The sequence below is a fragment of the Lonchura striata genome, chromosome 9, assembly GCF_050655825.1.
Source record: "Lonchura striata isolate lonStrDom1 chromosome 9, ASM5065582v1, whole genome shotgun sequence".
In the NCBI taxonomy this organism is placed as follows: Eukaryota; Metazoa; Chordata; class Aves; order Passeriformes; family Estrildidae; genus Lonchura; species Lonchura striata.
In genome coordinates this window covers 16128096-16151645 of record NC_140711.1, presented here as the reverse complement: position 1 = coordinate 16151645, position 23550 = coordinate 16128096, and positions in this window count along the sequence as shown.

Here is a 23550-nt window from a genome sequence, read left to right as displayed (position 1 = left end):
AGCATATATCAACCTGATGCTGAAGAGCATCTGGAAGAAAGGCTGTGAGAGAAAACTGCCTTCAGAAATGCTGACCAAAATCCATGTCTACTCTTCCTCTCTACACTGCTGCAAATTTATATCAGGTTTCATATTGCCAGTGGATTTACAGGGCCAGACTCTTGCACAGAACTAGATCATTCCCGTGGGTTCCTTCCAACCCAGACCATTCTGCCATTCTATGATACAATATTGGGTAGGGTTTAAATTATAAATACAGATGTAGCACAAAGATTTATGCCAAAGGTGTCTTCCCCACAACTGAAGGGCTTGGATTAACCCTTTCCTTCTATTCTTTCCTGCTCTGCCAGATGAGATGGGCTCTGTGCAGAGAGGTGCAGTACTCAGTCCTCATATAATTGACAACAAAAATAACTATCAAAACAGCTTTTAAAATTATTTTCTAGGTAGCTCCTGCATTCTTCCCATTGCACAGCTCCTACTGAGCTGTGAGCAATAACCATGCTAGAGAAACTATACTTTTAAATTTCTTTTACCAATGTGTCTAACAGATTGCCTCAGCCCCTATAACCTAGTATCTCTGCAGTGACTTCAGTGTTTTGAAAAGCACTTTGACCTGCTGAAAAGCTGATTTGTAACATCATGACTTTTAAAAAATCTAAAATTAGGTTTTATTATAATTTTTATGTAAAACTATTGTTTAAAATTCACATGTCATACAACACAAGACGACAAGAACAAAAAAGGAAATGCGTAATTTCTTTTAAAAAAAATCTGAACTTTGAAAATTAGCATTACTGTCAAGAAAACTGTTGCTCTGTGGCAGTAGGTACTGCTTCCTTCCCTAGAAAGTACTCTAAAAAGTGATATGGTTATAGCATTTCCTGTTCCACTTTACTCAGCTGCTCAATATCCAGATCATGAAATACATGCATCTTGCAAAATAGCTGTTGCTATGGAGACCTCAAATATTTAATTGGAGAAAAAATAGCTGAATAAACTTTCATTTACAAGCTAACAGAAGGTGGTTGACAGCCTTAACTCAAGGAATGCTTTCTTTTGTTTTGCTTCCCTTTTACTTCCTATTTTAGTTTTGTTATATATTCACCAAAATAAATGTTTCCATCTATCCTGTTTTTCTCTGTATTTGAACAGGAAAGGTTTTTAGGAAATCCTGAATGAGAATTTAACACTTGGGATAGGAATGGTGGCTGTTGTATGTTTCTAGTTACAGTAGTACTAATATTTGAATAGGCTCATTTTCTGCTTTAACCGGGATAAATCAGTACCCTGTACACACATATTATGCAATATTATGACTGCAGAAAAAGTCTATATTCCTTAGCTGTGAGCAATTATTCTCCCTTGCAAATGCCTTCAATGTCTAGGACCTACCTGATGAGTTTGAGATAAGTGAATATACTGCTCTTTAAAGATACCCCAACTGTGAAGATACAACAACTATTTCTCATTTACACATAGATGAGATAAATCAGCTGGGTTGAAGATAAATGTCTCAGCTCCAACCTATTTGTTTTTGGGGAGGAGAAGTCTGTGCACATATAACTTTTGCAAGAACAGTTGTGCAAATCAACCAGAATTATCACCTTTGTTTACACGTTCATGAATTTCAATTTTTTTAAACCTGAGCTGATTCAACTCTCTCATTTGCATTTCATCCTTTCAGAAAAGTTCAAATATCTTCCCTAAGTAATGTCTAGAAACCAAAACTATGTTTCTTTCAGAGAATTCAGAAGAAATTCTGTTTCCTGACGAGCTCCACACACAAGGATTGGCAGAGTTCTGCTTCTCCCCTAACCAGCAGTGCTGCCTCCTAGAACAGCTGATAATTGCAGTGTGTCTGGGGCAGGAGAGAAACTCCAGCAGAGTTCTGGTCTGGACTGCAAAGCCCCTAGCATGGAGCATGGCGAGTTACTCCAGCCCTGACTTAGCCTCTGGATAGATGGCTAATAGGGTAAAGTCATGGCTTGGCCATACAGTAGGGCCTGATGGCCACATGTTCTACCATGTGCTCTAATACTGCTCATAAATTTCCTTAGTAAATTAATGAAAAATTAAAGGGATACTTTGCTATATCTACAGATTTGATCAGTGGGTTGGCTGATTTGCCTCCCTGCTATTTGCAGTTCCTGGATAATTTTCTTCCAAAACTACCAGTAAATCTAAAGAATAAAATAGCAGTATTTGTACTGCGTATGGATCTGAGATCACTGAATTTCAGTGTACTTACAAATACTCAAATATACCTAAAAAGGAACTCACAGGTGTCACAGAAATGGAATATTCACTTCATGGTTCCTGAATGCCTGAGAGACTCCAAATGTTTGTTCAGTTCTTCTGTGATATCTGATTTTGAACTGTATAGTTGCTTAACACTTAATACAGTAAAAATTAGTAAAATGGAATTTTACTAGTACTCATTGTATCAGAGAATGGTTCACAGCTTTTAAATGAGATTTGCTGTCTTGGAAACAACCAGCTTTCTAGAGGAAGTAAATGACAATTCCAGAATTGCTTCCTCAAGGCAGAGGAAGCCACAACGATTATTGAAATTAGGAGAGAGGCTTAGAAGCAATTGGAGGATGTAGAAGAGACATTGAAAGCCTTTACATGGCTTCACTGATAGACTCTGCAAATTAGTGAATTTGCACATTGCTTTGGAGCTGCATCAATGACAATAAAGTTGTAAATCCCTAGAAAATTAGTATCAATACATCCTGACAACTGCACCCTTAGAGTGATTCAAATAATGATTTAAAAAATTGACTTATCCACCAAAAGCTGGTCCTTACATAAGACAATTAGTTTGGGAAAGGGAAAAATAGTTGCAATATGGGAATCTGAGCAAAGAAAACCAGGCATGATGGACTTACCACATGCTGAGGCTCCCCAGTCATAAAAAATATTCCTCCAGAGCAGAACTGTGCTTATCTGTTTTCCAGGGATTTTGAGAGCTGCATACATCCAACTGTGCATTCACATTGCTGTGTTGAATATTCCATTAGATGCTGCTGTATTCCCTCGTGACTTGCTGGAAGTAGCAGCTCTTTTTCATTGTCCTGTGTTTGAAGTTTTTTGAAAAGAAATCCACAACTCAAACAAATGGGAATTATGCCTCCCACTGAACCATCATGGGAACTGTTGATACACTTAGACAAGCACTGTGATAAAGGATAAGAAATGTAAATAAATTGTGAATTGAAGAAAAAGCATACACCAGCTATGCTGCATGGATCTCATGAGCAGCTTCATTTGTCTTTCATGAAGGCTCCCTGGTGTCCAGGTGGGTTCATCCATGTCCACAAGGGCTTGAGCTGCATTCTGCACACACTGGAGGTCCATGCTGTGCTCTGATTCCCCAGAGCAGACACACTCCAAGTGAGGCTGTGAAAAAAGGAAAGCTTAAAAGTAAGTCTGACTTCTAGCAGTGTTTCAGGTAGACTTACAGGATGGGGAAAATTATGGTTTTTTAGTTTTTTTTAATTTTTTATCAGAATAAAAGCAAGAAATTAAATGCTCTAAATCTATTCTACTGTTATGGCATCTGTTTTTACAAATATAACATTTTTTAGCAAGAATGATCCTTTTTATTTGATAGCTTGTCAATTCTAGGGAATTTGAGGAATAAGAATTAATAATATTTAGGTAATTTATCCCTGAATGTAATCTGTAATTTTGTGGAAAAAGGGAATATGTGTACATTGTGCTTATCAGACTCTTCTCTGTGGTCTTCACTTTGCCCTTACCCTGGGCTCTGGGCAGTTAGCACAGGGAGACAGATGCTGAGCTGGCATTTCCTCTACCTAAAACTTGATTTTTATTTCCTTTTTAAAATATGTATATCAAAAACTGTAAAAACTACAAAAATGAAAAAAAGGCAAATCCTCAGCTTCAAATAACATGTTAGTTCCTAATTAAGACAAATTTTGATGATCTAGCAGACAGTTTTAGAGAACTGCAGTTACAGATCTATTTCTGGATTTCTATTTTAGGTCTCAATGCCAGATATTAAGTACTTTGCTATGTTTTCTCAATTTAGATAGTCTTGCTGGCTTCAAATGAGTCTACTCCTGTGTTTAAATCCCTGGATGAATCAGCTCCTTAATCCGCCCTTATTAAACAAATTGCATTATGTATAAGGAAACTCTCAGGACTTGTACTATTATCTCTTGTGGAAATATTTGAGTTAACTCAATGTCAATAAGACCCACAGCTTAAAACCTGTGAAAAACACAGAGCTTCACAGAGCAATAGAAATTTATTTAAACAGCAAATATGATAATAAGCTGGAACAAGAGTGCTAGAAGGTTATTTGTCAATATAATCTTAGGCATCTTTGATTTTCCTGTAAATTTCAAACTGATATCTGCATTAATAATTTTATGTCATATTACATCACAAGGCAAAATTTTTTTTAATGAAATGACAATATTTCTGAAAGGCCTTTGGCAATGTGCAAGCAGATATTGTGCAGAATCTTAGCATTTTTAGAATTTTATTATTTTTTTTAGACATCATGAGTTGTCTGCAGCCTACCATGAATTGTAGGGTTTGGCTACACTGTTAATCTGGAAGCTATACATTTAATCTCTCTGTGGTATGGGACAAAAAGTTATTCATGGAAGTCCTAGAATAATTTTTATCTGATCTCAGTGAGGACAGTTTAGTTTTAGAAAAATTGTTCCATTTTAAAAGAGCCCTGGCCCAAGAAATAATGAGAACATAAGCCATGTTTTTGTTCAGCTTTACACAGTCCCACTTATTTCAGTCCCTTGAAAACAAACTGTGATAATTATTACACATATTATAGATGAAGAAACTCAATTTCCTTTAGTCCCTAAAAGCTGAAAAATACTATTCTAAATCAAAGGAATTTACTCTTGGGCTTGTCAAAACAGCATGAACATTACAGGTTCACTGAAGTCCTGACTGTAAATGTCACAGTCTTCTTATCATCACTGAGTTTTGGAACCTGGAATAATTTATTAGTATTATTTTGTAATATTTTTTCTTAGCAGAGCAAGAGACAAGGAAATTGTGTTTACATATGGTTAGGTTTTCTTTTGTTTTGGTATCATGTCGTTATCACAGTGTCTAGATGCTCAGTAGATGATATATTTACCCTGTGTGCAGAAGGGCACAAATGTATTGCTGCAATCCAGGTCTTGAGCACACTCTGTGTTTGGATAGAGGCATGAGCTCCCAGTGCTATTTCTATCAGCCCTGCAATGGAAACTGCTCACTCCAAATTAACCTGACTTTGCTGGGGAAGTCACTTGGATAATAAGGCTCAGGAGCAGACATAGAGAACACAGCATCAACCTTGGACTATTTGCTGCTGCAGGAATTAAAATAAGTTCAGCATGATGTTTCACAAAGATCCAGATTTATCCCACTCTCTCCAGTGTACAGTTCTAATAGTATTACCTGCTAAAAAACCCTCAAACCAACAAACCAATAACAGCAAGGATACTTCATTCAAATAAGATAGATCCTGCTGGAAATTCCTTCTCATCTGATTTTCATTGAATTGCATTTAAATATAACCACATCTGGATAATAGAGAGACATATACTCATCTTCAAAAGAAATTATTTATAGTAAATCCCTGAAGATAACTCCAACATTATATATTTCCTCTCTATATAGCTCCATGTGTTTATTGCTCTATATTTTCCTAGTACTACTTTTCAGTAGAGACTGTGTTAAATATATAGGTAAAGAATTCAGAAAGCTGTAACAGAACCCTTCATATTTCCTTGAAACTGTATGTCTTAATAGTATTTTTTCAGGTGGAATGTGAATATTTTTGAATTAATTAATTCAGAAAAAGACCACTGACTTAAAAAAAATCATAAAGACCTGCATAATCAAATTATGGATCAAAATATGGATTGCCATATTAATATTCAACTGAGGAATGATAGCTAGAAATGTGCTTCAGCTTCAGTTTCCATTATTCTTGGCTTTAATATATTGTGTGGTTGTGTTTTAGGCTCATTTCTATCAGACTCATTTTGAGAGTCAGAATAGTAGGAAAAGCAAATGAATAGTTCAAAATATAGCATTTAAAATTGCTATGAAATAAAATCCATGTATTAGGACAAAAATGGGAAAAGTTCATTATTTTTGGTATGCTATCTTCTACTGAGTTTCATTTTCCCAAAAGAAGAAAACTCATAAAGAAATTAACTGCAGAACTACATTCAGGCCTGCAAACTATTACAGATCTTTGAGCTGCATAGAAATATATATCTGTCCTAGAATGGAATAGAGCATTAAGTATGTAACTACAGCTATTTAATAAGATCAACATCTTTTGACTGAGTCCAAGAGAAAGACAGCTACCAAAATAAGGTATTGTATCAACAAAGGTCTAATCTAATCCATGTTTCCTTGTTTGCAAGCTTTGCCATTACTTGTTTTTATAAACACAATTTTCTAAGGCTGGATATCTGTTTAAGGTCGAGGGTACCACTTCTGCTAACTGAACATTACAAGACATGCAACAAGTAGATTTCCTTGCAATGTCTGGCCTTGGAATGGGACAATTTATTAGCACTTCTTTTCACTAGACAATTAGCTGAAGCCAGGTACTTGAGCTATTTCTCTTCAGTAAGGATAACTTCAGTAAAAGGCCATACAGTAAAGTAACATAAAGGTCAGTAGTCTTATGGCAGTTATTTATCCTTCTTGTGATAATTCAACTTCTACACCTCTCTTTGTCCTCTAGGAAAATTGCTATTACACATGCTTTAATCATTAGAGGAATGGCCTGTGCTTTACAGAAATGATAGAGCTGTAGGAGACAGGAGAGGGTTAAAGTCATTCAATCAGTGTCTGTCTCTGGCTGGTCATGGGAACAGCTGATTTGGATCCAGCCTTCCCACAGCAGCCAGTTCACATGGAAAACGTCACTGTAGCACTCACATTAATGGCTTTTGAGCACAGAAGGACCTCACTTAGGAGGGTCTGAAATATCACTCAAGGTAACCTGGTGGTAAAGAGAAATTCATGCTACCAAACAAAACTACTGTAATTTTGTATCTCCAAATGTACCTCCAATATTTGCAGTATTCTATTAATCTGGTTTTGTTATTGGTTCATCTGCTGTATGGTTTTCATCAATTTCTCATGAAAATGTTTCATTTGAGGTAGTTGTATTTTATCACAACTCAGGAACAATGGACCTACAGCAGCACATTGAATCTCAATCTCTTCAAAATAGTGGAAAAGAACAAACTAACAAAAATAAGCTCCATCCGTCTCTATTCCCTACAATTATATAAACTACCAAACATAAGCAATTGTTGACTTTTGCTAACATCAGTGTGGAATCTTAATGAGTAAAATCTAAATGAGATAAAATGGAGCTAAATATTTACTGTTGGGGCAATAATTTCCAGTAGCAGTTGGCAGCCATGTGTGTAATGAAGAATACTTTTGCAATAAAAAAAAGCCCTGCAATCTTTTCCTTAGCTGCAATAAGATTTGACTGGAGCAGTAACAGCTTCAAGAGGAGAACCCCTAAGTTTGAAGAGTCAAGAAGCTCGTAAAGATATACTGCTAATCCAAGGTGGTTTAGAGTCAGTCAGCCCTCTCAGAGGTTTTTATAGAATAGTGCCAAGACAATATATATTAAAAAGAAATCTGATGGTTCCAATGAGTCTTTTTTCCCCTTCACTGCTCTCCTATTCCAGTTAAAATTCATGGAAACATGGTACTCAATCTTGATCTGAGCTCTGCACAGCTGAGATTTATTAGGACAATAATCAGCACAGCCCCTGACTGTGAGTTCAATAACCATAACGCTATTTGAAAAGTTGTTTATAGTCCTCAAGTTTTTATATAAAACACAGCCAGTTTTCAAAGTGCCCCAGTGCCCCTCAGTACTCAAGCCTCCTGACTAGTCAAGTGAAATTGCTGTCATGAAAAGAAATCCTTCAAAATCAGAAACATGAGAGATGTGCTTCCAGGATGTGAAGGAATATGCCTTAACTCTCTCTTGACTCCTGCATTTCAAGGTTGCTTTGCATACTTCACAGCAGCTTTCTCTGCACGTGTCTGGCTATTCCTTCAAGGCTGGGCCAGTCAAAATAGCTTAGCACTGACCTGTGCTGAAAACTTGATCCTTTCTTCTCTTTACAAATTGCTTAAAAGTCTCAATAAATGCATGTGTTGTTCACAATTGCTCTAGAAAAATCTTTTAAGGTTTTTTCAGTTTCTGGAGTGTTTGTCCAGCCAACTCAGATGGCTGGCTCCTTGGCCTGTGTTGTTAGTTTTATGGGCTTAGGTGGATGTACAGCTATTTTTGCCCAAGTGGACAGCTTATGTGTTTACAGCAGAAAATGAGCTACATTTCTATCCCTTGGTTTCCTGAGGCTAAGGAAATAGATTAATAGGATACAAATACTAACTGGGCATAGGATAAGGACTAGTTTTACTTGCAGCCTGCCATGTTATTGATACATTTTAAATACAGAAACACTGATCCACTTTTGATTTGACACACAAGATGGCTTGGAAATGATTTTAAATTGTCACTGTTATTATTTTTTTCCTTTTTTCAGTTGTATTTTGTTTAAGTAAAAGTGGCAGTTCTGGTCAAGTTGAGAGTCTCAGTACACATTCTTTTAAAACATAAAAAAAACCCCATTTTGTGTGTCCTATCAATAGTGGAAAATAAGAGTTTAAAAACAAAAGCAGCATAGTATAACCTGAAGCTGATTATTCCATCTTTAATTCTCTAAAATAAAATAAATCCCTACACTTTTCTTTGTAACACAGAAGGTTCTGAATGCTTTTGTATGACTTCTTGCAAAACATTACAATTTTACAGTTTATTATATACTTGGTTGATTTGTTTTTTTGGGTCTTTGCTATTTGTTTGGTTTTTTTTTTTCTCCCAGAAATGCAGACATTGCATACTAAAAGACAAAACTTTTAATATAAATAGGTTTATTCAGCACACATCTTTTCTTCCTGCTGTCAGCTAGAATTGACTGTCACAGGAAAGCATCATGTAGAAAATGTGCCCTATACAGACTTCTAAATTTGGAAAATCTGCATTTTTCCTTCAGCACAGGGCTCTGAGTCTTACTAATTCAGAGAGGAAGGCATCATGACAACTCTGCATGCCCTGCTGAAACAAGCTGTTCTCTCACCCTCCTCACACACACGGGACAATCCAATCCCCACTTACCTGAGATACCCTCGTGTTTGTCTGTCATTCCATCTCCTCTGGACTCTCGAGAGCCTACTACTCATTTCATAGACAGGGATCAGTGGGCTTTGTATGAAAAGGCAGCAACAGCAGATTAGTAAAAATATTCATTCTTTGGAATTAACAGTGTGATGTCCTTCACTATGGAATGCTGGGCATGTCAGGGGAAATGTCAATCTCTGTACATCTGCCGCAAGATACAGGGCCTTCAGTCATCCTCATTCCCATCCCTTCCTCTCCTGCTGCACAGAAATGTGATTATATCCACCAAAATCTAAAACCTGGCTATGAAATAACTCAGAAGTGCTGCAGTGAGTGGTGGTTAGTGCTGCTGCAGCCTCTGCCCAAGGCATTGCCACCATCGTGTGCTAAGTGTCAAAGCTGTCAAATGGTCTACCTAGAATTCTCTTGTTCCGAGGGGCTGCATGCAAATCTCTACAGTGATACCCCAGCTGGTGCAGAAAAAGCCTTGACACTGTGCTAGCCCTGTTCTACACAAAACTTTGGACTTCTATCACCACTTGTAATGACAAATCCAGAACCATCACAATGGAAAAAGTTAACTCGATCCCAGCCACTCCCACTACACTCAGACTATGTGACTTTTGTAATGGCTGCTCAGATACACCATTTCTCTGTTTAGAGGAAGGCCAGAATCACTTTTTCTGCTATAGCTATATATATATATATATACATATATATATATATTTAAATGCTTTTCAATAAATCCAAACCATTGCCATGTGTCAATTTCAAAGCTAAAGAGTAAGTGGAGTTAATTTTCTCTAGGGACATAAAAATATTAATAGTTTATAAGCAGAGGCGTCCCCAGAATATCTTCCAAAGCAGGAGTGTGAAGGATAAACTGAGCAGTAGTTGCAGCTGGATGAACTAATGTAGATTAATTTCCTGCAGTTTTCTGAAAAGAAATAATCGAGGAAGACATGCTATTATCCCACAGTAGGAGACTTCCACTGGGAAGTATTTGCACAAAGAGATTTGTGCAATCACAGGAATCCACATCTGTTTTTGTCCTTCTACCCCCTTTAGCCTCTACTGACATCCCCCAGCCCCCTTGGATCACTGGTTTATTTCCAGCCGTTTGAGGCCACTTTTGGCCTCTACTTTTTTTCCTGTCTATGGTCCACTACTATCCCCCACCTCCGTTCAGCCTCAATTTTATTCTGGGACTCCAATGACCTTTGAGTCTACCAAATCCTTTCATCTCTACTTTTTCTGGTCTCACACAAACTTTCAGCCTGCCACTCCTTTCAACTGCTACATATTTTCTGGCCTTGCCTCTTTCTCCAAGCCTCTTCTTTATTTATTTTTTTTTTTTTTATTTTGGGTCTCCTTTCAAACCTTTTTTCTTTGCCAGTACAAGATGTCAACAATTTGAAAGTGGGACACAGGCCTTTTTTCTGGTTTTGAGCACTAATCTGTATAGCCAAGGGCAATTGCAGTCTGCTTTTAAAACTGTTTTTTTCTCCCAAGATTGGTGAAAAAGGCAGACAGCAGATATAAACTGGACTTCTCATTTCACTGCTCTCTCCAAAGAGTCAGAATACAGTTTGCCTAATTAGACCAAATTCTGCTGTTTTGAATTATGAATTTGTGTTTATCTCAATGAGAAGGCTATGCACTAAATAAAGACAGTAATATTTAGCCTTATTTGTTATCTACTTTTCTCCTTCCTCACTGCTGTGAAATTTTTGTTGGTATCAATTTGCTGAGGAATCACTACAGCAATTTGTAATATATAAATCTTGAAAATTTTGATGAAGGAAATTTTAATTTTACAGCACTGGAGTCAAAGGAAATTTTGTTATTAATAACAACCGGTGCAGGAGCAAGGCAAAAGTTGTCTTTGAGACATGCAAGCCTTTGAGAAATACATCAGATAAAATACCAGAGACATGCTTTCTCCCTTAAAGATTTTTAAATGAGCAGCACTTACTAGAAAAGTTTGACTTGGCTGGAAGTATTTGATCATTGCCCCAGCTTTTATCAGAGGTTTATTACTTGAGAGAAAGAACTCTTTGTCTAATTTAACCATTTTTTCCCACTGACAAGCAGGAGAATTTACTGCATAGATATTTTCAATAGCCCTGCAAAATTTGCTGTGTGCAATGTCCCAACACCCTCTCTCTATGAAAGAAGATTGAGCAGAAAAGACAGGAGCTGGCAAGGAGTGTAACAGGGACCTTTCCCCCCTTGCTTCATCCATTTCCCCAACAGCAGGGACCCTCACATGCCACTTGCTGCTGCTTCTTTTCAAATATATTCTTTAAGGATTTTGAGCCATTTCTCACTGCTCCATAGATAAAAAGCAAAGAGGTCTAAGTGCTTGAGAGTCATCACAGCCCCATCAGACCCTGCTGACACCCCTGAAAGACTCCCCCAGACTCCACCTTGCATGCTGTAAATTTAATGTCCATGAGGCAGAAGCACACTGAAAATCCCAGGCCTCTTTAAAAGCAGCTAGGTTACTCTTCACTCATTTGTTTGGCATTTTGGGGGAGTTAGCTGGTCTCTCTCAGCACTGCAATTAGCTCACTGGGTATTTTGGGGCATGGTGGATGCTTTTCTTCAAAATCTGCTAGGTGCTTATCACAACAGAAGACTGGCACACAGGTAGACAAAACTTGTGTCAAGAAGGGCCACCAGACCCCTGAAGAATGGTGTTGCCTTTACAAACAAAAGAATTCTAGGTGGAATATTAGCTGGTCATTTTTACCCTGCTGAATTCAGAGTGAAAGGAGAAATGTATCCTTAATTTAGACTTGATATTAAAGGTAAATATTTATGTCTGTTGATGGAGGCACAGATGAAATGTCTATTAACATCTGTCATAGGAGGCTGTGGCTGGAAAAGAAGATGGCATGGGTGCAGTAATGGCACACCAAGGAATTCAGCTACATGACCTGTAGCATTTAGAAATGACAAAGCATGCTCTAAATGTCTTGATATGAAGAAAGTGTCCCTTTTTAATGGAAAAATAGAATTTAATACTCTACTTGAATATTTTTTTGGTGTTAATGTAAGTAATTTTTTATATAAACAGCCATTATTATCAGAATTCATAATATGTTTTTTTCTTATTTACTGTAGTAAATTAAACAGGATCAATATGTAGAAATAAATCCACATCTTCATTTCTGCAGAGGGCAGATGTGAATTAAGGAAAGATTGGTTATAAGAAATATTAATCTTGATGCAGAAAGGCAAGGAAACTTAAAAGTCTTCTAGCTCACCCTTTTTTTCTAGCCTGATGTATATATATATATATATATATATATATATATATATATATATAGCAGTATCATTCTTCCATTGCCTTTAGATTTCTGCTTTCAGTATAAGATCTTTTTCCATGCTGTGTCTTTCTTGCCTCTCAGTCTGGATGTCATAGAAAAAAATGTAATGAATAATAGCAATTTTGATAGGGATATTAAGTTCTATTCCTCACCCTTAAGGCAATCTCTGATGATTACAGACAAATGACATAATGGGGAAATGAAATCTTTTATCTGAGGAAAAAAAATAATTATCTGAGAGTCACTATGAATTACTTTTTTTCTGAGAGTGACCAAGTAGGACTAAAGCATGCCAGCAACAGAAACAAGGGGCAATGGACACAGACTGAACACAGGAAGTTCCACCTGAATGTGAGGAAAAACCTCTTTACTTTGAGGGTGACAGAGCACTAGAGCAGACTGCCCAGAGGCACTGTGGAGTCTCCTTCTCTGGAGATACTCCAAACCTGCCAAGATGGGGTTCTGTGTAAACTGCTGTAGGTGACCCTGCTTTAGCAGGAGGCTGGACTAGACGAGTTCCAGAGGTCCCTCTGGAGTCAGTCTGCGCCTTTGTGACTCTGGGATCTCTACTTTTATCAACTACAGCCATGTGTTCATATCATATTCCCTATCAGTTGGCCAGTGGCACACATTTATGAGAGACAAAGGTAGAGATAACAGAACAACAGAAAAGCAGGCAAAAAAAGACCAACAAAAAGATTCTACCAATTTCATAAGTTAAAAAAAAAAAAAAATTGTAGGAAGCTTCACCTTACAAATAGGGAAATAGAAGCAGAGAATTCAGTTAGGTGTAAGTATTGCCTTCTACCCAGTAATTGCTGATAAGATCTCAAATGTTCTGCAATCAGCCACAGCCTCAGCATTGAGTGACTCACCTGTAAACTGCAGTAGTTTGCACTGGCATTAACACTGTCATGTTTTATGTAAAGCAAATGCAAGCTCTAAACTTTTTCTGCTACTTGGCTTCCATCAAATCCAGTTTTTTCAATACACCTCCCCCCCCCCCTCCCCCCCTTAGTTTTAAATTATTAATACATTTTGGGGTATAAAAATGGTTACCTCATGTTTTGGATCAGGTCAGAAACATTTTTCACAGAATTGTCTCCTATCTTCAACTGTTCCATTCTGCAAAAAAGCTGCGTGTTGCCAGAGAAGGATTAGAAATTAATTTACAAAGAACGACTAGGAGAACACATTCAGTGAGTCTTCTGCCCAGCTTTTGCTCACCTAATACACAGTCTGTGTCAGATCCCACTAAAACCCACTGGGATTACCAATGGGGTCAGTGTAATTGAAGTCTATTAAAAATTTAATACTCCTTTTTTTGTTTATAAAAACATATAAGAACAGCTAATACATGTTTTGCCTGAAACATCAATAATGCAGATAGTATTTCAATAACTAAAAATGAATTATTCCAATGTTAAAAAGTAAAAATGCTGGTTTGCTAAATTTTGTATATTATCAATTTTTTTTCTGTAATAATATAATGAGAAAAGGTTTATTGGAGTGAAATGAGAGCTTTAGAAGATTTTTAAGATTCTTAGTAGACAAAATTGCACAGAATGATCACCCCATAGTGTAATTATTCCAAAAATACAATTAAAAGACAGCATTGAGCACTTTCAGAGTGCCCAAGGAGACTCGAATATGTGCTTTTGGAACTGCTGGGTCAAAACACTGTTGTTATCCTCAGCAGTTACTGAAGGCAATAATTTAATCTCCTTACTAGATTTCTTAACAGTCTAAAGCACTCTGTCAATGAAGATTTCGTGTGTCAAAGTGATAAAAGTCAAATTTTCCATTGCCTTTTAGTACTGTAAACTAGAAGTTAAGGATCTGGAAAATACCCTCATTTAAGAAGCTAATTTCAAGGGAATTAAAGAATTAGCCAAAATTATTAAACGTATTATGGTATAAAAGAAGCCTGGAAACTCAGAAAATTATTATGTTCAAATCCCTACTTGCAATCACAAAGGCATTAAACACTTTCCTTTGCTAATAATGAATATAAATGCTTTGGAGATCATTATACATTCTTGAAATTTTTAGACATTCACTTTAAACCCTTAGAAGAAGATCTTATCTCTAATGTTCATAGGAATGAAAAATTGAAGGTCCATGGTTGTCAAAAATCCAAGACGGAAATTAAATTATCATTCCCTGTAACTGCACATACTTTCTTTCTTCTTTAGATTCTTAAATATGGTTCCTGATCATTTTAGACTCTCAAATGAAGTGTTGGTGATTTTGACCTTGGAAATGAATAACTAACTCAGAAATAATCACCAAGCTATTTATTTGAACAAGTCTCAGGCAATGAGCTCATAGGGAACCATTCCCTTCCTTGACTTTCAACTCAACAGTTAACCTGAACAGATCAAATTTTGGATGACTGAAACTCTAATCAAAAATAAAATTGTAAAATAAAATTAACCTCCAGGTCCAGTTATAAAACTATAGATTAAACAGTTAGTGGGATTCAGCAAGTGGGATTCACCAGTGACTATTACACATTAAAACTTCTACAGAGATTGATGGATAAAATTCAGCCATTTATTTACTCAGTTTCTCATCCAGAAGCTCTGTATAAAAAGCCCTTTGGGGAGAAAACGATCTAGGACATCTCAATTAAACAATCTGTCTTACTGCTATCATAGAGAAACTTGGAGAAATGTCAGAGAATTATTTTCTTTTGTTTTAAAACAATTTTTTTTAATATAAACTATTTTTTCTATTTTTTTAGCTTTTATTTTAATACAATCCTTCTGACAGCCTCTCAGCCCCCTCAGTATGACCTGCTGGTTGGAAAGGTAGCATGAGGAGGTAAACTGTGGGGCTAAACTGCAGTGGAATAAGAGACAAAATATGTTCTGAAAAGATGGGGAAAAAATTTAAAATCCTCATCCTCTAACTTTACTATCTTCTAGTTGTGCCAGAGTTACCTCACAATCATTTTTTATCTGATAATTCACAATTTTCAAACTTCATCCCCATCCTTAGCATTACCATAGATAACATATATCAAACCAAAACCTGAAATGGACTCTCCATTTATTTCAGCTCTCAGACAGGTGGGATTGAGTTAAAATACAATGAGTAATGTTTCTTTCTTTGTTGTGAAATTCAAAAATTTACATGATGTGCCCATCACCTTTCCTCCAGTCTTCAACATACACAGGCATTGTAAAAATAGTATCAGCTAAATCTTTCTTGCTATTAAACAGTTCCATCCACACCACTTCACTTCCACAAACTCCATTCACTTCCATTCCCTGCTGGGACCTGTAGTTATATGCTGAGTGGGTCTTACAAAAACCCTGCATGAGTTCTGGTTCAAACACACAACCCTCCCACCAAAACCATCCAGTGATCTCTCCATTCTATTTTTTTTTAAATGCAACTGTTTTTATACAGGAAAATTTTGCATCATGAGAAACTTGAGTGAGACAGTGGTGGACTGTAAATCTTCAGGGAACACTGATTATATTCTACATGTCTCCTACGCTCAATCAACTGTCACTATAAAGAAAATATTCTCCACTCACTGAAAGTAAGAGTGGAGCTATGTTGTGGTCCAATCTCTTCAGAATTTATCTACAATTTACAGGTATAAGTAGACAGCTACAGACATAGTAAAAATGTTAAAAACCATAATTTGATAGTAAAAATGTCCTTATATGAAAAGCAGCAGTGACACAAGCTCTGAAGACTTTTTTCCTTATTACTGGAGATTACATCTCTTTTAACTTTACCATTTTATCTTCAGAGAAAGCTGATATGAAAATCGTTAGAATATGGATTATGACAGTTCAATACATTTGTCTAGTCACAAATGCCAATTTGCATTTCTTTGTTATTTCCTACTCTTTATAATCTTTTATTGTCATTTCCAATAATGGCCATCATAAGTGAAGAAATTCTCAGACTTTTCATCCTCAGATAAAATGGAAAAGAAAAAAAAAATCCAGAAACTGTAACTAAACACAAACCATGCAGAACAAAGACAATGAGGGTGGCCAGTTTCTAAAACTTGTTTTGTTGCTAATTTAGTTTTAGGTTTTCCTTCAATAGCTATATGTAAAAAAGAAATAAACTGATCTGATATTTAAACACAAGAAAAGATTCTGAGTTTTGAAGTTCCATTACCTCAGTAAGCAAGATTAGACTGAGACCATTAAATGTGCAATTTGCCACAACTACTGTGAGGAATGACAATATTTTGAAATTAGCATCTGCAGTGGTTCCCATTATTGCAACTTTGCTTCTCAGTAGGCAAGAATGCAATTCTTCTCCCTTTTACTTACCTATTTCTGTTCACCTAATGTTAAGAAAAAGACCAAGCCCAAAATAAAATCCAAAACAAAGGCAAAAATCCCAATAGCTGAATACTATAGTGCTATTTTGCTGTAAAATGTCAACGTGAGCCATTAAAACTTTTACAGATCAAAAGGCATTTTAATAACTTTCCTTATGGCTTGAAAATTAAAGTAAGTAGAAAAGACTGCTATTTCCTATGGAAACAGAAAAGGTTTAATTTTCGCAATTGACATAATTGTGGTAAAAATGCACGGTGCTCTGCAAAAAGTATTTAGTACGAACATTCTTCCTTTAGATATCACCAAAATAAACTGTATCTTTGTTCCTTCATATTATTTGTCTTTTCAGAGTAAAGTATAACCAAACTTTTCCTGTGAGGACTGAGGTTCAGCACCTACCTTTTGTTAAATCTCCTGAAACCAACACTGAGAAAAGAGCCATACACTCCTGCATGTGTTTATAGAGGTTTCATTCCCAGAAGTGTTGTCATGAGTTACATCGGGATAATTGGAGCTATTTATCAGCATATCCTAAATAAACAGGTTTGTTATATTTTAAAAAGTCTAATATCATACAGTCTGTGCTCAATGAAATGAATCAGAAGATAATGCTAAAGGTACTAACATTATTGGAAAACCTAGGCTTCCAGCAGAGTTAGAGAAGCGCCTATGTGAAAGCTACTTAAAACCCGTGACTCAGCTTCTGCTGGCAGCTCTTCCAGGGCTGCCCTGGGCTCAGGGCTGCTCCCAGCTCTGCAGCCAGCAGATCCAAGCCCTGGTGCCAGCTTGTGCAGTTGCAGAGCTGTCAGGGTCGGCTGTGTGGCAGCCTCAGAGCTCATGGCCTGTTGCTACTAATGTCCCTGATGTCCCCATTTATCCACCTCCTCAGTTCCAGAGCATGAGGAACAACCTAGCTAAAGGTGTAATCTAAAATATAGCCAGCAGTGAAGTAGTAACTACAACATTACAGGTCACTGACTTCCACAGCTATTGGAATAAATGAGATAGACTCTGCAGACATGTACTGACATGGCAAGCAGCTGACCAGTTGGCTGGGTTGAGTGAAAAACCTTCTGTCCCAGAGCTATAGGTGATTGCTGCCCATCCTGCTCCAGCAGTTTAAAATCCAATAGAAACTGTTAAACAAGATATACTAAAGACTTAAAAAAAAAAAATCCTAGAGAAATGACAGATAGAGGTATTTTATTTCAATGGAAGAGGAGCAGACAAGTTGGAGCAGTGGGTTGCCATCATAAATCTGTGTAGGAGCTCCCTAACTGGAAAAAGCTCACAGCCCCCGGGACCATACCTTTTAGTTGCATTTCATTCTTAGTGAGCATCAGACTCATGGGAAGCCCCAAATCCAGAAAGGGAAATAAGTTAAGGAGAGAGGCAGGCTCACACCAAATGGCTTGGTTATTATTCAGATAAACTGTGTTTATTCCCTCTGTACTTTACAGTTCAGATATAAACCAGAGCTTCTGCTGAGCAGGGCTCTTGTCACAGCATCCTCCCTAGCTCTGTTTCCATTTTCTGTATCTATTTCCAGTGTGCATTAAAATAACTCAAGTTCATTTGCAGCATCAGCTGTGATCTCTAACTACTGTTATTTTCATATCTAAAAATAATTCAAGTTTATTTATGGCATTGTTTTGACTACCCAACTGCTGATGTCAACCAACATCATAGAAAGAGAATCAATGACCAGGCTTAAATTATTTTCAACTGCAGACAAGAGAATTTGAAAAGATTGATGATAAATCAAGATGATTCTGCAAGAAAGCCTCTGGAATGTACTGGCATTTCAATTTTATTAAGAAATAATAAACAGCCTCCAGCAATAATATGTTTCCACAAGACAGTTGTGCTTTAGCAAGTATGTGTGTGCCAATGATAAGAGTTATTTCCATACTTTTCTTTTGACGTGAAGCATTCAGGCCTTGCACTTGCACAGCTGAAATGCAGAAACTTTATGAATTTAAATTTTTTTTAGGATACAAAATTGTCTCAAGAATTCAGTGGCTGCATATGGAAACTGCTTCTGGAAATAAATTCTAGTATAATTTTCTATTGAAAGTACTTTTTATTTAACTTTTTAAATCCTTATTATTTTCACTTTTAATAGCTTAGTTTTAATGTGGAACTTTTGTATTTCTGTGTCATAGCTGGAAGAGCAAATCTTTGTTACAACTACATCAGTGAATTGTGGCTGATTCATCCCTGACTCATTTTGCTAAAGTTCTTAAATATATCCATTTTCTGGTCTCACTTCAAGTAATTTATTTTAGGTCTGGGCTTTTTTTTCATCTAGGTAGAAATCCCTTTTCTATTGGCATTGCATAATTTAGGCTGAAAAGAAAACACAATCAAATTTAGCTGCTCAGTTCATTTTGAGAGGCTGAGTAAAGCCAAATATTGGACTTATCTGTGTGTGTAAAAACAAAGCCAAAATGTTTGTCCTGGAGTCCCTACAACAGTGAATTCCATTTGTGCAGTACCTTCATGGTCCACTCTACTCTCCTGAAACTTTTCAGTTGTTTTTAGTGTGAAAGGTCAGAAAGTCTCAGCACTGACCTTTGAAACAGATTTTTTTTTAAAGTTAAATTTTGAGCTAGATTGGAAATTCTGCTGTTTTAATTATTTAAAACTAGAAAAACTGAAGGCATGTCCTGAATCAGAGTCACAATAGTTCTAGACAAGAAAGCAAACTGGATCCTCCATCATATGAATTTAGAATTGATGTTCAGTTCCTCTGTGTTATCTTCTTGAAACAGTCTGACTGGCAAAGCAAAAAAGCTCCTTCGTTGCTAATTTTATAGTGCTATTTTTTATTGAAGTTAATGCCATAAAAATCTTATAGAAAAGTTTGCATTAGTTCTGCAAAACAGAATCTGTCTCTACTATCATATTTTAAAATATTAATGGAAAACTTTTCTGCAAAAGGAACCCCAAATATTTCTGAGCAAAAAAATTTCTAATACGAGATGTTTGCCAAGGATGATGTTTTTACAAGGACCCCCAAAAGGATATTGAATGCCATTGAATTCATGGGATTTTTTTTTCTTGCTATTAAGAATTCATCATTTATTGACATCTACACGTTGATTAATGATCTTTAGCTACTAAAATAATCTTCTTATGGATATGAGTGAGCTAAAGAAGCATTAATGTGTACCAAAGGTAACACCAGTAACACCAACTTAACATACAAGAAACGTTCATATCAGTGACAAATCATTTAATAATACTGCACAAGCTTAATCACTAAGGAGGAATGAAAGGGTATGGCAAGGCTTATCTCCAATTTGAAATGGATTTGCTAACTTTAACTTAATGCTCTCAAACACTGTAGCGTAACAGAAAGAGGATCCACAGATTTGTCATTCATCAAGTGTTTCTACAAACCTGAATTTTCTGTGACTAAAGATCTGCTATTAATTCATTTTCAATTGACTGATTCTAAAGACGCAGAGCAATTTACATGAAAATACTAATTTTGAACATGCTTTTAATGAAATGCTTATTAAGGGCAAACACTATAATTTGAAGAGCAAAATATGTTATTTCATTGTAATGCATTTAATTTTATGCTGCTCAGAATCATGATTTTAAAACTTCTCCCACAAATGTACATTAGTTGCGCTGAATTTCAGACACATAGTTTTATTTTTCCTTGTAAACAACCCCTGCCTGCACTATCCAGCGCAGTCTTTGTTATGTGCTACTCAGAGGAGCCAAAAGCCTTCAGCACCATCAGCTCTGGGCACGGGAGCCTTGGGCTTTGCAGGTGTCCTGGCAGCTGCAGCGCATGCGGTGCTGCTGCGGCAGAGCTGCGCTGCTGGCGCTGCTGCCGCGCCTCACGGCTCCCCTAGGCCCTGCAGCCAAAGGTCTGCCAGCACAGGCACTTGTAAGAGGCTTGTGAACAAACAGAAATAAAAACCAAAGCAAGGCCGCTGTTGGTGCGGGATGTCCGCACAGCTCCCTGTGATGAGAGCTAAAACTCCTCGTTTATATCATGGGTGTGCTGGAAGCTTGGAGCTTGCAGCTCTCCACGCGATAAAGGCACGTTCCTACAGAGCTGCACAGGAACCTTGGTCACCCCTCAGCCTCTGGCCTGCACGAAAATACGACCTCCCAACCACCCTGTCTTCCTGGGGGACAGAACTTTAACTCCATTCTTATTTGACCTGAAGCAGAAGCCATCTGGAGAGAAAATATCAAAGAATTACTGATGAATAGTTTTCCTTGTGGTTGAAGCAGTTTTATGTTTTTATTAGTCCAAGCCTAGCTGAAACTACTTCCAGCAAGCGACACAACTATCCAAACATGCCAACAAGGACCTGACTCAATTCAAACACTTCCAGCTCATGTTGCACTGTCTGACCCCAAATGTAACTCCTGTGCTTTAGAAGGGAAGTAAGAAACCTGCACAGAGAAGCCTCCAAGCATGAAATGTTAACAGAAGTCTCCAGTCCTGTCTGAAGCCCCTCATGTACTTCAGATGTGTGCAAGGGATGCACCTTGTAGGTGGGGTGTGGCTTCTACCCCAGGTCAGGCTGCAAACAAGGTGCCCAAAAAGAAGAGACATCACAGGTGAAAAACAATAGAAACAGCAAACTTTTTGTATCTGACACTTAAACCATGACACCAAGCTAGTTCAGGTAGCCACTAACATCCCATTACATTGGTATCTCATGCACATACAGGGAAAAAGCTGATGTGTTAATTCCTAGCATGTTTGTATTAACACAGCTTTTATGATCAGTTAAACTGGGCCACAGCATGGTCCTGTCCATGACAAATTTTTTGTAGGTATGAACACATGCATAACCCAGAGTACAGGAACTATCCATTTATTATAAAGCTTTTCTCAGCTTTATACACTTTTCCTGAGGGATGCTTTTCACTTGCTGCAGTGCCTTTTTTACTAGGCAACCCTCAGTGGTTACACTTCTGTGGAGTTATTTTGGGGGGAGGAATTCAGGGAGACTCAGCCCTTTCCAGGTGTTCTGAGGCTGGCTGCTACATAACAAAAGAGGGGATTCATTTAGGTTCTCTGCAGTGGCTTCAGCTCCTCTGAATACTGACTTTCTGCCATGATCATCTGTTGGCCTTACAGATTGGCAGGCTTCCTGCCTGATGTGGTTGAAGATTTATCTTTCTGGATTACTTTTGTTTTTGTTACCACCAAATTGTTGGCAGATTTTTTCAGCTGCATTTTTAGGTTGAGAGGACGTAAAAAAATGGTGACACTATGGATTGGTGTTCTCTAGCACTGAATTTCCTCAGGCCTGTGTGCATCATGAAATTCTTGCTCTTTTGCAGTGTCACATTTAAGGCTTGAGTAAAATATATCTTTGAGTGTCTTTATTTTACCTAGTCAGGCATCTACTACAAAGCCTTGCTGTTTCGGAGCATGTGTACTTGTGTATGAAAGCTCTTTTTTTACCATGGTTTAGACTACACTTATTTCTTCAGTAGTGTGTCTAGAAACAGAAAGAATTACTTTTAATACACTATTAGTATTACCAGTGTGTTGTTCTAAATTCACACTGTACTCCCTGAATGCCAGCATCAGCGAGGATTTGCCACAAGCAGCTGCCTGCAGTCCCTCCTTATTTACTGTTCACTGCTTGTTCAGCAACAGAAATGCAAATATGAGGAGTCCAGCAGAGATTAGGTGATAATTAGACCGGTCCCCAGCTCCTGTCCTGAGGCTGTAGCAGGGTTTTTCTACCTCTTCCCAAGCTGCTGCCCTGACCTTCTGTCTCCCCTTTCCCAGCTTTAGGCCACATCTTGCTTCCCAACACTCACACTCCCTCTCATGCTCACCATGCAGCCTCTCTTTCGTTAAAAAAAAAAAAAATATTGCAGTTAATATTTTCCTGAACTGAATGCTTTATAGAAAGAATTAAATTGTTTTTTTGTTTTCATGTTTAATGCATGCCTACCATCCTAAAACACAGTCCTGTCAATGCACAGGAGAGATCCTGTCAGAGGAATGAATAATTGTACTCCAGCTCAATCAAAGCTTGATCAATCCTTACTTTCATTTATTTCCTGATCTCCTCCTTAGTGGACTTGCTGCAATTAAAAAAAAAAAATGGATTTTTTTCTAAATAGTCACTAAATGCTGCATGCACAAATGTTCTTTAGCATCTCACTTCAACCTCCTGCTGCTGCTTAGAAAGCTGTGCTGTGCCTGTGGCAGAAACATTGCATACATTAATCATCAGGGAAGATGGTGCCAAGAAGCTAGGTAATAGCTTTACTAATATTTGTTCCTCTAAAGATTGGGAAACAACAACCGAACTTAAAATCCTTGTTAAAATTTAGTTTACTGAGGAGAGTTCATTATTCCAAGGTATGGCAGCACATCAATACAAGATGTGGGTATCAAAGACAGGCAAAGCTGAGGCTGCTGATAACTCACCCCTGTCTCCACACCACTTTAGGGTAACTTACCCTTAGAAAGGAGCCCACAGAGGTTTCACATAAGTGTGCATCCAGGAAAGGCTCCATCTCTGGGGGCCAGACCCACCAGCAGGGGGAAGAAAGAGCGCTGCCAGTGCAGCTGGGAATGACACGAGGCTGGACCCAACTGCAGCTGAAGTTGTCCTTCACTGCAGCAGAAGACAGGCTCAGCCCAGCTGGGAAAGCAGTGCCAGCA